Genomic DNA, 15,288 nt, shown 5'->3' on the forward strand with positions numbered 1-15,288 from the left:
TACAGTTGCAAGGGCTTGGTAAATCTAGCAGCTTGCAGTTGCTTCCGCTTTTAAGGTTTTCCAACTTTTACCGCGTGTAATCTGCCAGGTATGTCTCGTCTCCTTTTACCAACGTTTGGGTAGTAGGGGCATACCTAATACTGTTTGTATTTGTAGTGGATCGCGACTTGGAGTGTCCCGGACCGACGTGAGCCAGACCATCAACGGGATACTAAGTCACTACAATTGCTGCTGTTTTGCCCGGATGTTTTATGTTTTGTTTCATGTTTTAATTGGTTTTAAGTATTAATGTGTCTTATTGATTGGATGTAAATTGGGGGGTGTCGTTGGGAAGGCTTGGTGCTGGGCGGTGAGGATCCGTGTCGGGCGATACCGCACTGCGTGGTCGCGTGGCGTTCTTTTAGCCCACCCCTTGGGTGGATGTACCGGCGTCATGTACTGCGGGACCCCGTAGAGTGTTGTCTGACTGTACGCCTCCCATTCCCCTCCCGATAACAGCTGCCTGGTTTGGGTTTCCTCTTTTGTCGTGTGATTGGAGTGTTTTAAACATGATTTGATTTGTATTATTTGTGCTGTGATTTTGGTTTAGTGATTTGCTGTTTGGTTTCTTTGTGTTTTTTTCATTTGGAGTGTAAATTAACAGCAGCCTAATAAAGGGAGTGTTTATGGTCTTCGCATCTCCCCTATGGTGATCACGAATCTGTGTCCTTTTATATTGGAGTGGGTTTTGAACTCCGGTATTCTAATTCTCTGGGTGCAATTCCCAGAGTGGCGTAGTCGGGTTGTCCATTTCCGTATTCCCTCGCTACTTCCTCCCTCAGTAACGCCACAGATTTGGCGTAGTCGGCAGGATCTTCACCAGCATATGGTGGAGATGTGATTTCCTGATCACTCCCTTGGAAGGATAGGTGAGAATTTTTATTTTTGTTTTATGATTTGGTTTTGAATGTATGTAACCGAGAGGCAAAACAGCAGCATTTGTGTCCGTTGAGCCGGTATTTTGCGTAAATTTGCTGAGTCTCGTAGTCCACCTACTTTATTGTCATGGATGACGAAGTGCAACAGCTCCGGGATTTGGTGGGGCAGCTCCAGGCTGATATTGATTGTTTGCGCCAGGAGCGAGCAGAGGCTCAGATCCCTTTGTCACCCAATCCGCCCCTGCACCTCCACCTGTTTCAGCCGAGCATCGTGTTTTTACCGACCGGTTTGCTTTTATTTCCAGGGACCGGAAGTGTCCCATGTTTGGGGGCAGGTCTGGGGTGAGCTTCGAGGAATGGGAGGACGAGGTGCAAGCGTGTATGCGGGCTCGGCATTTGTCATCTGCTGATCAAGCATTTTTTCTGTTTGACCACTTAGAGGCGGGAGCCAAGGAGGAGATTAAACATCGCTCCGCGGTTGAACGGGGTGACCCGGAAAGGATACTGGCAACATTGCGTGAGCTGTATGGTTGTTCTTATTCTCATGTATTGTTGCAGGAAGCTTTCTTTTCTAGGAAGCAACAGGATGAGGAGGGTCTGCTTGAGTTTTCATTGGCCCTAATGAGTTTGATGGGTAAGATTCAACAGGCTGCGCCACATGCGGTACCTAATGCCGAGGTAATGTTAAGAGACCAATTTATGGAGCATGTTGCTGATTGTGCACTCCGTAGAGAGTTGAAACGACTGGTTCGGTGTCAACCCTCCATGAGGTTGTTAGATGTACGGAGGGAGGCTCTTACATGGGAACGTGAGGGTACCCCCTTTGGTGGGCGCGGTCGCAGCTTGTCCGTTCCCGCTGCCTATGGTATCTCCTATGGGTTGCAAGGTCAGTCATATTCTGCCCCTAGGGTGGTAGCCTCAAATAGGGAGTTTCTAGAATTAAAGGACCTTCTGACACAGCAACAAGAGCAGATTAATTTGCTCACTCGGTCTGTATCACTTTTGCAGGCCTCTAAGCAAGTTCGCCACCCTTCTCACGGCCCTGTCATTTGTCGCCGGTGTCAGCAACCTGGTCACTTTGCACGGAATTGTGAGGGGCCAAGGGTTTCTGGTCCTAGGGACCCACCCTCTTCCGGCTCGGTGTCAAGCCTTGCCCAGTCTGGTCAGCAGCCGGGAAACGAGTACCCGCCGCGTTGTTGAGCCACAGCGCGGAGGGGGTTTCTACTGGCTCTATAGTGGAGAATGTGGGGATGGTGTCTCAGTTATGTCATCTTGTCCGCACATTAGCGTTAATATGGGTGGGGTGGAGGTATCCTGCTTGGTGGATACTGGATCGATGGTGTCCACGATTACGGAAAGCTGTTTTAGGAGCCATTTTGAACCATGGGGGCCTGATCGATTGAAGCTGTGTCAGTGGCTGCAGCTTCGTGCTGCCAATGGCCTGGCCATTCCGTATGTTGGGTATCTGGAAATGGATGTGACCCTTTGTGGTAGGGAGATACCAGGTTGTGGTGTATTAGTGGTCAAGGATCCACCCGGGGGTGTAGTTCCCCAAGCACCTGGTGTTTTAGGGATGAACATCATTAGTAAGTGTTATCGCGACCTGTTTGGTCAGCATGGGCCGCTTTGGGTTGAACATCCGCCTGTGGTGCAGGCCCCGAGGTCAGTCCGGCAGGCTTTGCAGCAGTGTCATCAGGTTGATGCGATCCCTACTGAGTCCTGTAGGACTGTGCGTGTAAGGGGAGGCAGGGCGTCTCGTGTCCCTGGGGGTGTCCTTGCATTTGTTCCGACTACCTGTTCTGGTCACATTGCGCACGGCTCTGTCTTGTTTGAGCCGCATGCGGCTGGGTTGCCCGGAGGGCTTTTGGCCCCTTCAGCTTTGGTTCAAGTGGATCAGGGAACTGCTTATATTCCAGTGGTTAACGTGGGTACGGAGGCAGTGGTGTTATATCCCCGTACCATTCTGGGGAGGCTGAGTGATGTTCTTATAACCAGTTTACCTACTGGAGTTGCCGAAGTGAGGGCGGTGGCTGGTTCGGTTACCGATCAAGTTGCCCATGCTTCCATTGAAACCCGGATCCAGGAACTTGATTTGTCAGCATTGCCTAGTTCAGAGCAGGATCAGGTAAGGGCCGTCTTGCTGAAGTTTAGCTCGGTGTTTGCTGTACATGATGGGGATTTGGGTTGCAGTAACCTCATTTCCCACGAGATTCCATTATTGGATGACATTCCGGTTCGTCAGCGTTATCGGCGATTACCTCCCTCCGAGTATGAGGTAGTGAAGGCCCATATCCAACAGCTGCTTGAGGCACAGGTCATTCGGGAGAGTTGCAGTCCCTATGCATCCCCCATCGTTCTGGTTAGGAAAAAGGATGGTAGCCCTCGGTTGTGTGTGGATTATCGGCAGCTAAATAGTAAGACCCGTAAGGATGCTTTTCCATTGCCTCGCATCGAGGAATCTTTGGATGCCCTTTCAGGTGCATGCTGGTTTTCTACCCTCGATCTAGCCAGTGGTTATAATCAAGTGCCCGTTGCGGAATCGGATAGGACCAAGACTGCCTTTTGCACGCCTTTTGGGCTTTTTGAGTAGAACCGAATGCCATTTGGGCTTTGTAACGCGCCTAGTACCTTTCAACGGTTGATGCAGCGACTCTTTGGGGATCAGCATTGTCAGGCATTGTTGCTCTACTTGGATGATGTGGTGGTCTTTTCATCCTCTGTTGTACAGCATCTGGAACGATTGGAGTTGGTACTTGGACGCCTACAGCGGGAGGGCCTTAAAGCCAAGTTCATGTGTCATGTGATTTCAAGCCAGGGCGTCTCGACAGACCCTAAAAAGGTTGAGGCTGTGGCTACGTGGAAGAGGCCTTCTAATGTTTCTGAGCTCCGCTCCTTTTTGGGGTTCACTAGCTACTATCGCCGTTTCGTGGAGGGATTTGCACAGCTGGCGGCCCCTTTGCATAAGTTAGTGGCAGAGCTAGTTGGGACAAAGTCGCGAGGTGCTTCAGGTCGTTCTCTGGCTTCTGCATGGACTGCACAGTGTGAGCTTAGCTTTGAGGGCTTAAAGAGTAGATTGGTGGGGTCACCAGTGTTGGCCTATGCCGATTTTTCTTTGCCTTTTCGATTGGAAATAGATGCAAGCCATGGGGGCCTGGGTGCTGTCCTTTCTCAAGAACAGGGTGGCCTTATTCGGCCTATTGCATATGCTAGTCGGGGCTTGAGGCCCGCGGAGCGGAACATGTCAAACTACAGCTCCATGAAACTCGAGTTTCTTGCGCTGAAGTGGGCCATGACGGAGAAATTTCGTGAGTACCTGTTGGGCGCTAAGTGCATTGTGTTTACTGATAATAACCCCCTCGCCCATCTTTCTACCGCCAAGCTGGGTGCTACCGAACAGCGGTGGGCGGCTCAACTTGCGGTGTTTGATTATGAACTGAAGTATCGGTCGGGCACTAGTAATAGAAATGCCGATGCTTTGTCTCGGCAACATCTACCACCTAGTTCTGCCCCAGATCGTCCTGGGACAGCTGTCCCAGTTGTCGTGCAGCAGACCCCGGTACCCAGTAATTGCGTCTTTGCGTCACAGGCGGTTGTTTCAGTCTTTCCGCAGTGTTCTTCGGTCGACTTGCGAGTTCAGCAAGAAGCTGACCCTGATATTTGTAGCATCCTGACCTTTTGGAATAGGAGGGAGCGTCCTACTGCTGTGGAACGGGGTCAGCTATCATCTTCAGCCTTGTTGTTACGTCAGTGGGACCGTTTGGTGGAAAAGGATGGGGTGCTGTATCGGAGGATTCTCCGTCCTGATGGGGGTGAAGAGGTGTTCCAGCTGGTCTTGCCCAGGTCTTTGCAGGTGGTGGTGCTGAAACAGCTTCATCAAGATCATGGTCATCAAGGTATCGAGAGAACGAGTCAGCTAGTGCGGCAGAGGTGTTATTGGCCAGGAATGGCATCTGATATTACACGCTGGTGCCAGGAGTGTGAACGCTGCCAGGTCAGTAAAGACTCTCAGCCTGTTCCCCACAGCTACATGGGACACTTATTGGCCTCACGACCCAATGAAATCGTAGCCTTGGATTTCACCATTTTGGAGCCAGCACGTAATGGGGTGGAGAATGTGTTGGTGATGACTGATGTCTTCAGTAAGTATACTTTGGCTATACCAACACGGGACCAACGCGCCTCAACAGTGGCGCATGTTTTGGTGACCGAGTGGTTTTACAAATTGGGAGTCCCTGGCCGTATTCATTCCGACCAGGGCCGTAATTTTGAGAGTGCGTTGATGCATCAACTCTGCATTTTGTATGGTGTTGGTAAGTCACGTACTACCCCTTATCATCCAGCGGGTAACGGTCAGTGTGAGCGTTTCAATCGTACTTTGCACAATCTTTTGCGGACACTCCCTGCGTCCCAGAAGAGGGATTGGTCAGCATGCTTACCCCAGGTGACATTTAGTTACAATACTACACCGCATCAATCTACTGGTGAGACACCATACTTTCTTATGTTTGGACAAGATCCCAAACTGCCTGTGGATTTTTTGTTGGGCAGGGTTCAAGAACCAGTGCCTGGTACAGTGAACGACTGGATAGTGGAGCATCAAGCCAGACTTCAGCTAGCTTTTGAGGGTGCCAGGGAGCGTCTTGCTATGGCCGCAGGGCGGCGTAAGGAGCGCCATGATTACCGGGTGAAGGCTGCACCGTTACAGGAGAACCAGTTAGTGTATGTACGTGCTCTCGGAGTCCGGGGCCGACATAAAATCCAAGACCTCTGGAGTTCAGTGGTGCATAAGGTATTGAAAACCCCTAGGTTGGGGGGTGTGGTTTATACTGTCGCACCAGTTGATGCTCTAGAGAAGGTCAAGCATGTTCATCGGACCATGCTTAAGCCCTGTGTTGGTTGTGAAGTCGAAGGTGATCCTCAGCCTTTTCCAGCTGAAGAGGTGGCTACCTCCGAGGACTCGTTTGAGCAGGAGCTCTGGGTCCGGATCCCTGTAGTGGAGGGGAATACAGCGTCATCTGCCCCTGGGGCTGCCTGTACAGGTCTTTCCCAGTGCCCCCAGTCGTTGGCTGCAGCGTTGCCTCCAGCCATACCAATTCACTCTGGGGTAGGCGGGGAGGAATATGCCTCTTGGCATACGGGTACCCCTTCAAGACCCTCTGTAGTCAGCACTCAAGTGCTGGAACAGCCAAGTACCAGTGGGGTAGGGATACGAAGAACCGCCAGGACCACTGCAGGCCGACATACTAATCTTTATCATCTTCCTAGGTCGGTAGGGGGCGGGGCCTTAGGGGCTGTGAGTTCTTCCGGACCTGTGTCTCATGCGGTAGGGGCTATGTTTAGACCTTGGCAGTAACTCTGGGTTTGGTTGTAGCTGTCCATCGTCGGGACGACGATGCAAAATCCTGGGGTAGATTGTAATGAGGTGGAGCTGGAGGGTGCGATCTGGTTGGGGCACGGTAATTTCATTAACCTGATTGCTTAATTGTTGCAGCCAGCACGCGTATATAGGACCCGGTTGTGGTTGCGTGTGTGACTGATTTGTAAGCGTGACGTGACTCTCCGTGCGCCAGTATCTCCTTTTCCGGAAGTTGTGGCTATATCCAACGCTGCAGGTAGGGCATCAGTGGACGGGGTCGTTTGCTTGCTGTATGGGTGGTTGTAATGTGCTTTGGTATCTTCCTTACAGTTGCAAGGGCTTGGTAAATCTAGCAGCTTGCGGTTGCTTCCGCTTTTAAGGTTTTCCAACTCTTACCGCGTGTAATCTGCCAGGTATGTCTCGTCTCCTTTTACCAACGTTTGGGTAGTAGGGGCATACCTAATACTGTGTTTGTATTTGTAGTGGATCGCGACTTGGAGTGTCCCGGACCGACGTGAGCCAGACCATCAACGGGATACTAAGTCACTACAATTGCTGCTGTTTTGCCCGGATGTTTTATGTTTTGTTTCATGTTTTAATTGGTTTTAAGTATTAATGTGTCTTATTGATTGGATGTAAATTGGGGGGTGTCGTTGGGAAGGCTTGGTGCTGGGCGGTGAGGATCCGTATCGGGCGATACCGCGCTGCGTGGTCGCGTGGCGTTCTTTTAGCCCACCCCTTGGGTGGATGTACCGGCGTCATGTACTGCGGGACCCCGTAGAGTGTTGTCTGACTGTACGCCTCCCATTCCCCTCCCGATAACAGCTGCCTGGTTTGGGTTTCCTCTTTTGTCGTGTGATTGGAGTGTTTTAAACATGATTTGATTTGTATTATTTGTGCTGTGATTTTGGTTTAGTGATTTGCTGTTTGGTTTCTTTGTGTTTTTTTCATTTGGAGTGTAAATTAACAGCAGCCTAATAAAGGGAGTGTTTATGGTCTTCGCGTCTCCCCTATGGTGATCACGAATCTGTGTCCTTTTATATTGGAGTGGGTTTTGAACTCCGGTATTCTAATTCTCTGGGTGCAATTCCCAGAGTGGCGTAGTCGGGTTGTACATTTCCGTATTCCCTCGCTACTTCCTCCCTCAGTAACGCCACATTTGGTCTAAGGAATCATATAATACATGTGCTGATATATTGTAATTTAAAATACAGTGGAACCCCCATATCTGCTGATTCGGTTACCATGGATTAGAGCTGCAACGATTCATTGAGTAACTCAAATAACTCACTTACAAAAAAATCCTCAATTCAAATTATTTGCTTCGATGCTTCGTGTAATCCGCACGACTATGTACTGCTTAGTGATCACCGTGTTTCACTTGGAGGATTATTACTGTCGCGCGGTGTGCTTGCACTGCATTAGGTGTAGCAGGTTTGATTTGATGCCGCGATGGAGGAAGACAGGGAAAATAGCGAGAAAAGTCAGCGAAAAAGACGTAAAATTTCTAAAGTTTGGGACCATTTCAAAAAGAAAAGCGAAAATACTGTACAGTGTGTCCATTGTAAATCCGAATTAGCTTACCACAATAGCACAACGTCAATGATTCAACATCTCAACAGAAAGCACCCAGTCTATGCATCCAGTCCACAGAGCAGAACCAATGCAAGGTGAGATCTGCGATAGAAACGTATTTATGGACATATGTATGAATAAAAAAAGTATACAAAGACTCAGCCCAAGCAGCCCCTATTTTTCCTCAACAAAAACACTGATAACACAATAGCAGTGAAAATGATGCTGTCGTAGTTTAATTAACACGGAGCTGGAGCCTGTCTACACTAACAGCACAGAGCAAAGAGACGGTGGAGTGAAGGAAAGCAACAGCAGTGCTTGTGATCACTACTAAATCTTTACTGGTAAAGAGCTGGCAAGAGTCCTTAACCAAACCAGCTGTTCAACAAGCTGAAAGGTGAAGAAAAATTATGTTTTCAGCTGCTCACATCCACCGCCGTTTGTCTTCCACAGCAGCAAGGCTACAGTAAAGCTATACAAGTTGAAGCTGATTGTATGCAGAAGCTGTTTGTATGCAGATAAACTGTTAACTTAGTGTGACACAATATTTGGCAACTTGCAGCAGGCTGACAGCACCCGTCACACTTTGTCGCAGTGATATCTGCAGCATGCAATGGTGTTATTGTTTGGAGTCCTGTAATGTTTGCCTAAGCTTGCTTGGTTAAATTTGTGAGAATAAATCTAAGGTGCCAGAAGGGGGTAAGCGCTTTTTCCTTTGTGCCTAGATTTTCTCTTGTTTTGGATTTAGTTAGGAAGAAATGTTATGTTATTGTGTTTTGTTTTCTTTTCGACTAGGATAGTTACTTTGTGGGGTGAAGTTAGTGCTGGATTTTGTTTATTATTTTGGCCTTGCTTAGTCCCTGCAGAAATGGCCGTGTAGCTCCAAATAAAGATAAAGGATTTTAATATTGGGGTTTGGTGTAGTTATTTGGCCCACTCCACAGGTATATGTCTCCCTCTCTCCCCACCCCCACCCCCCACAGCCTGGGGCTAGTAAAACTAAAACTGAGACACTGAATTATTATTTCCTCTCTTTTTCAGTAATTTTATGTGACATTATCTATTTTTGCATTTATTAAAGTGATTTCTTAATATATATATATATATATATATATATATATATATATATATATATATATATATATATATAATGTACATAAATGCACTAATGTTAGTTGTTGTATGGAGTTCAATCATTAAAAATGTTCCTAAAAAGGAAACCTATGAGTTGTTCATTTTAAGAGACCTGTCTATTTTTTCTTTTTTGAATAGTTACTATTGCTCTTTAATAAGACAAAGGTATTTTTTATTCGATTACTCAATTAAGCGATGGAATAATCGACAGAATACTCGATTACTAAAATAATCGATAGCTGCAGCCCTACCGTGAATACAGTTTTCCAAAAATATACGATATAATAACCACATAAACTATATGGACAAAGTATTGGGACACCTGGACATTATACATACAGCAAGTTTTATGACATCCCATTGTAAATCAACAGGTATCAATATGGAATTGGTCCCCCCTTTGCAGCTATAACAGCTGCCACTCCTGGGAAGGCTTTACACAGGATACTGGAGTGTCTGTGTCTGTGGGAATTTTTGCCCATTCATCCAGAAGAGCATGTACCAAAAACAATAAATAAAATGGATTATGAAGTCTCTGTAAACAAAATTGCCCTTAAAATATTAAACATTATGCTCAGACAGGGAAAACAGGCAACACTGCCAGTTAGGACCTTTGTAAACAAAAAGTAAAAATAACAACAAAACACTCCATATGAATAAAGGCAGGTGCCTCAACAGGCCGTATGCAAATCTGTAGCTACTTTAGTCTAACAAATTCCGACCAAGAAAAATAATTTATTGCATATAATCATATTCATAAGATTATACTCCCCTTTGTATCCGTGGATGTAAGACAAGGCAAACGTCTTAAAGCCCTTCTCTAATTTACTTATTGGTACTTTGGAGAAGGATTTACAAAAGCGATGTACGTCGTTGATCATAAGTTTGGGCAAGTTCTGTAAACAGCATGTATAAACCAATGCCATTTTTCACAGACCATAAATGAGCGAGCCGCTTTTCCATGAACGCGGAAGTTGACATGCAAAGAGCCCACTGACATGAGAGTTCACGCCTCATTACTAGTGATGTGTCGTTCGTGAATAAGACGGCTCTTTGAGTCGATTCTGTTTAGTGAACGATGGGAGCCGGCTCCTCTTCAAGAGCCGTTTTATTAATGTTTATAGAATTAATGTGGCCGGAACACATTGTCTTCCGAAAAAACTCGGCCTCAAGACGGTGTCTTATTTTTAACAAGCTCAAATCAGGTCACGCTAATCAGCATCAGGTTAAACAAAGAGAGGGGCGGGTTTTTAAAAAAGAGCCATTTAGGAGCCAAAATAGCTGCCTCTTCTTGGCGAGCTGAGCCAAATAAGCCAGTTTGCTAAAAAGAGCCGATATTACCATTTGGTAGAGAGAGACACGAGGAAAACAAACAAGCATGCAAAAAAAAATCTGTGAGATAGGCCAACCCAGTTTTCTGATCTATTAGGAACAGTTCTGAAGTGGGTAAAATCATACCTGTATAGCTAATTTGTAAGGGAATATTAGCAGTTGAGTCCAAACGTACCGTCATGACTTATGGTGTCCCTCAAGGATCAATTCTTGGGCCCCTTTTATTTAATTGTTGTATGATCTCAGTTGGCTAAATTCTTCGGGACTACAAGGTAGCTCATCATGACAGTTATTTTGCTTTGCTGCCAAATGACTATAGTCCTATAGATTCACAGATTGAGTCTGTGCCTCAAGGCAATAAATAACTAGATACAACAAAATTTGCTCCAATTAAAGAAAGACAAAACTGGAATAATGCTTTTTGGTAACAAAACTGAAAGACTCAAAATGAATGGTTTTCTAGGCACTAGGACTCTACAGACTACAGGCCAAGTCAATAATCTTGGTGTTAAACAGACAAGGATCTTAACTTCAACAGCTACATCAAAGTCCTATCTAAGGTGTCAGTTTATCTTCTTAAAAATATTGCTAAAATCTGAGATTGAGTTTCTAAACTAGATCTAGGTGTAGCCAAGTGGGGAAAATTGATCCCTTTGCCCTATTGGTTCCCCTGTGTTTTGGGTGGGGCTTAGCGCTATATAAAGGGTGGATTCGGTTAGGTATGGTGCTGACGCAGTTCCTGTTGCTGGCGGTGGAAGCAGCAGCTGTGCTGTGAGTGGGCAGGGGGTTAATTGGTTTCCGTAACCATCCCTTAGCCATTGGTTGCGGTATACTGATCGCATGGTTGGGGAAATGCATGCCGCTGGGGAGTTGCGTCCTGTTGCTGTTGGGGAGGTGGTGAAGGCAGCCCCAGCAGTGGTTTAAGTCTTCCGGTTGGTGGTATGTATATCGGGGAGATTAGCGGGGTATTTAGTTGTTAGCGTGGCCTGTAAGTATTTTAATATATTGCAGGTTTACTGGGGAACGTGGACCTCGCCGCTGTTTTGTCTGTCTGGTTACCAGCGATCGACATCTGTGCATCCTGTGGAGAACGTGGATTCGTGGGGTGGCCAGAGCGGGACTTTGGTGCCAGGAGTTGTTCAGAGTGCTGCTATTCCGCTGCCGATTGCGGCATCTAGTCCATGCATATACTGCCTCAAGATTTTGTATTTTGGTTGTTTTGGTATGTTTTATTTTATTGCATGTATTAATTATTTGTGTGCCTTGGTTTGTTAATTTATTTTGATTGTGATGTTGTATTTATCTTGGGGGCGGTTAAGCAGGCCTAGCGGGGTAATGGAAAGTGGCGGTACCCTACTAACCTGGTGTCTTGTTCCCTTATCTGTGTTTCAGGGCTAGTAGCCTTGCGCAGCACCCGCCTGGTGTATGGTGGACGTCACCCGTGTGCGTGTGCTGTAAAGTCACCGGTGTTGGTGTATTACGCCGGGTGCGGGGTTGATGGCAGGGATTGGGCGCCTACGGGGTTTTAGATTTATGGTGTGGACTATTGAACCTTTGCATTGAATGTAATAAAACAAATAACTTTTACTGGCTCGCGTCTCTGGCCCTTTCCGGTGATTCGAACCTGTGTGCTGTTTTGAGGGTTGGGGTGTTAGGGTCCCCAGGGCAGTGTCCCTGGGGTGGCGTAGTCGGCTACTCATAGGGGAAAAAAAGGGGTATTATAGATCGCTAGGCCACATAGGGAAACTTACGCATGTATTTATCGCCAGTTAACTGGATTATTGTAATGCTCTCCTGACTGGTCTTCCCCAAAGACTATCAGACAGCTTTAACTCATTAAAAATGCTGCTGCTAAAATCCTATGGAAGTTTATATTGGACTTTATTATTTATAACCCACAGAAGACAACCCACAAATATGTACCGTGATCCATAAATATTTCCTTATCGACACATTTGTATTTGTTTGCCACAGACTATGAAGGAATCCCAGCCGAAGATGCGGCAAGGTGCATCTGTGACACTCTCACTGCCCGCCTTCTGTGGGGCACCTGCATCTGTGACAATCTCACTGCCCGCCTTCTGTGGGGCACCTGCATCTGTGACACTCTCACTGCCCGCCTTCTGTGGGGCACCTGCATCTGTGACACTCTCACTGCCCGCCTTCTGTGGGGCACCTGCATCTGTGACACTCTCACTGCCCGCCTTCTGTGGCGCACCTGCATCTGTGACACTCTCACTGCCCGCCTTCTGTGGGGCACCTGCATCTGTGACACTCTCACTGCCCGCCTTCTGTGGGGCACCTGCATCTGTGACACTCTCACTGCCCGTCTTCTGTGGGGCACCTGCATCTGTGACACTCTCACTGCCCGCCTTCTGTGGGGCACCTGCATCTGTGACACTCTCACTGCCCGCCTTCTGTGGGGCACCTGCATCTGTGACACTCTCACTGCCCGCCTTCTGTGGGGCACCTGCATCTGTGACACTCTCACTGCCCGCCTTCTGTGGGGCACCTGCATCTGTGACACTCTCACTGCCCGCCTTCTGTGGCGCACCTGCATCTGTGACACTCTCACTGCCGGCCTTCTGTGGCGCACCTGCATCTGTGACACTCTCACTGCCCGCCTTCTGTGGGGCACCTGCATCTGTGACACTCTCACTGCCCGCCTTCTGTGGGGCACCTGCATCTGTGACACTCTCACTGCCCGCCTTCTGTGGGGCACCTGCATCTGTGACACTCTCACTGCCCGCCTTCTGTGGGGAACCTGCATCTGTGACACTCTCACTGCCCGCCTTCTGTGGGGCACCTGCATCTGTGACACTCTCACTGCCCGCCTTCTGTGGGGCACCTGCATCTGTGACACTCTCACTGCCCGCCTTCTGTGGGACACCTGCATCTGTGACACTCACTGCCGGCCTTCTGTGGGGCACCTGCATCTGTGACACTCACTGCCGGCCTTCTGTGGGGCACCTGCATCTGTGACACTCTCACTGCCCGCCTTCTGTGGGGCACCTGCATCTGTGACACGCCACAATCAGCTGACTGTCTGGCGTTGCTCAGCAGTCGGTGTGGTGTTCTGCAGTCTGTACGGCGTTCAGCAGTTGCCCCACCTCATTTTAGGTGGGGTTTCTAAAGACCAAAATGTGCAGCTATCAAAGCGTGAGACTGACATGTTGGGAAATTGTGGGAATTATTTGATTGTAGCTGGTATTTTAACCCAAATATATGATATATATAATATATGAACCCAAATCATCCCTTGCTAGAGCACATTTAAAGGTAACTTTGAGTCTCGGCTGAAGAACCTCCAGTTCCTCACTGCTTTTCTTTTGACACCTTTCCATATTTTTGTTAGCCTTTTGGTACTTTATCAGAGTCTCCATCTCCTCACATCCCATGTGCCTCCTCACATTTTCCTACTTACTCTTAAATCCTTGTGCTTTTGTGGAACCCTTGTTAGTTTCCCATATGCTAATATGGTGTTCAATGTTATTATTTTGCACTGTTATTTGCATTGCTCATCTCTTTGTAATAGTGTTATGTTTCAGATAGGATTGTAATGTACTGCGTGGCTGATGGGTTTAGGGCAGAGACAACTGGGGTGCGATTTGGGCAGGTAGGGTAACAGGAGTGGAGAGCACACAGGCACTTTGAGCAGCTTGCGGGGGGGGAGTCCACTGAATGGAGTGCAAAGAGCGCATGCGTCATGCAGAGTACTCAACAACGGTCGCCGCATACAATCCCGGTTAACAAGTGTTTTTATGTGCTTGTGTTTCAGGTGAGCGAAACTGTTCAAAAGAAGGGAAAAAGTGAAACTTACTGTGTGATACTCACGTAACTGTTTTTAGGATAAATGTAAATCGATCAGAGCAGTTATGAATGAGTACTACAGAAATATTAATGAATATCAGTAAGGGAAAACCTGTAGCTACTCAGCCTATACAGTTGTACGAGCTCGCCCGAACATTATCAGTGTGCGTACTGAGGAAAGTAAATTGTGGGATGATTGATTGTTTAATATATATGTATAAGAACGAATGTGTTTATCTGTGTGTTAAGTAGTTTCGAAGAGCATGTAAATTGACACAAATGTTTAAAAGTAATTGTATGTGTAAAAATGGAATGAGCGCAAATGGAGTGCAAAGAGCGCATGCGTCATGCAGAGAACATAAGAACATAAGAACTATACAAACGAGAGGAGGCCATTCGGCCCATCAAGCTCGCTTGGGGAGAACTAAACTAATAGTTCAGAGTCGTTAAAATCTTATCTAGCTCTGATTTAAAGGAACCCAAGGATTCAGCTTGCACTACATTATCAGGAAGGTTATTCCATACTCTGACTACACGCTGCGTAAAGAAGTGCTTCCTTAAATCCAGCTTGAAATGTTCTCCCGCTAATTTCCACCTATGGCCACGAGTTCGTGTATTTAAACTAATGCTGAAGTAACTATTTGGTTGAACAGCATCCAAACCTGTTAGAATCTTATATACCTGGATCATGTCCCCCCTCAATCTCCTTTGCTTGAGACTGAACAGATTTAGCTCAAGTAACCTTTCCTCGTATGACATTCCTCTAAGACCAGGAATCATTTTTGTGGCCCTACGCTGCACCTTTTCTAAGGCCACAATGTCCTTTTTAAGATATGGTGACCAAACCTGCACACAATATTCTAGGTGAGGTCTCACCAAGGAATTGTATAATCTTAGCATTACCTCCCTTGACTTAAACTCCACACACCTGGAGATATACCCCAACATCCTATTGGCCTTTTTTATTGTTTCCCCACACTGGCGAGAATGGGACATGGAAGCATCAACATACACACCAAGGTCTTTCTCATGATCAGCTACCTTTATTTCAGTGACAGCCATGAAATACCTGTACTTTATATTTCTGCTCCCTAGATGGAGTACCTTACATTTATCGACGTTAAATTTCATCTGCCAGGTATCGGCCCAGTCACTAATTAAATC

The 15,288-nt window shown here is 47.1% G+C and overlaps 1 long non-coding RNA gene across 1 annotated transcript; it reads left to right on the forward strand.

Moving 5' to 3' along the window:
• Positions 1-10,942: 10,942 nt before the first annotated feature.
• On the forward strand, positions 10,943-11,901 carry LOC125739684 (uncharacterized). The gene is made up of 2 exons (XR_007397240.1): positions 10,943-11,253; positions 11,326-11,901. It is a non-coding gene; the product is annotated as an uncharacterized LOC125739684 (long non-coding RNA).
• The last annotated feature ends 3,387 nt before the right edge of the window (positions 11,902-15,288 follow it).

This window comes from Brienomyrus brachyistius, chromosome 4 (assembly GCF_023856365.1).
Source record: "Brienomyrus brachyistius isolate T26 chromosome 4, BBRACH_0.4, whole genome shotgun sequence".
Classification (NCBI taxonomy): Eukaryota; Metazoa; Chordata; class Actinopteri; order Osteoglossiformes; family Mormyridae; genus Brienomyrus; species Brienomyrus brachyistius.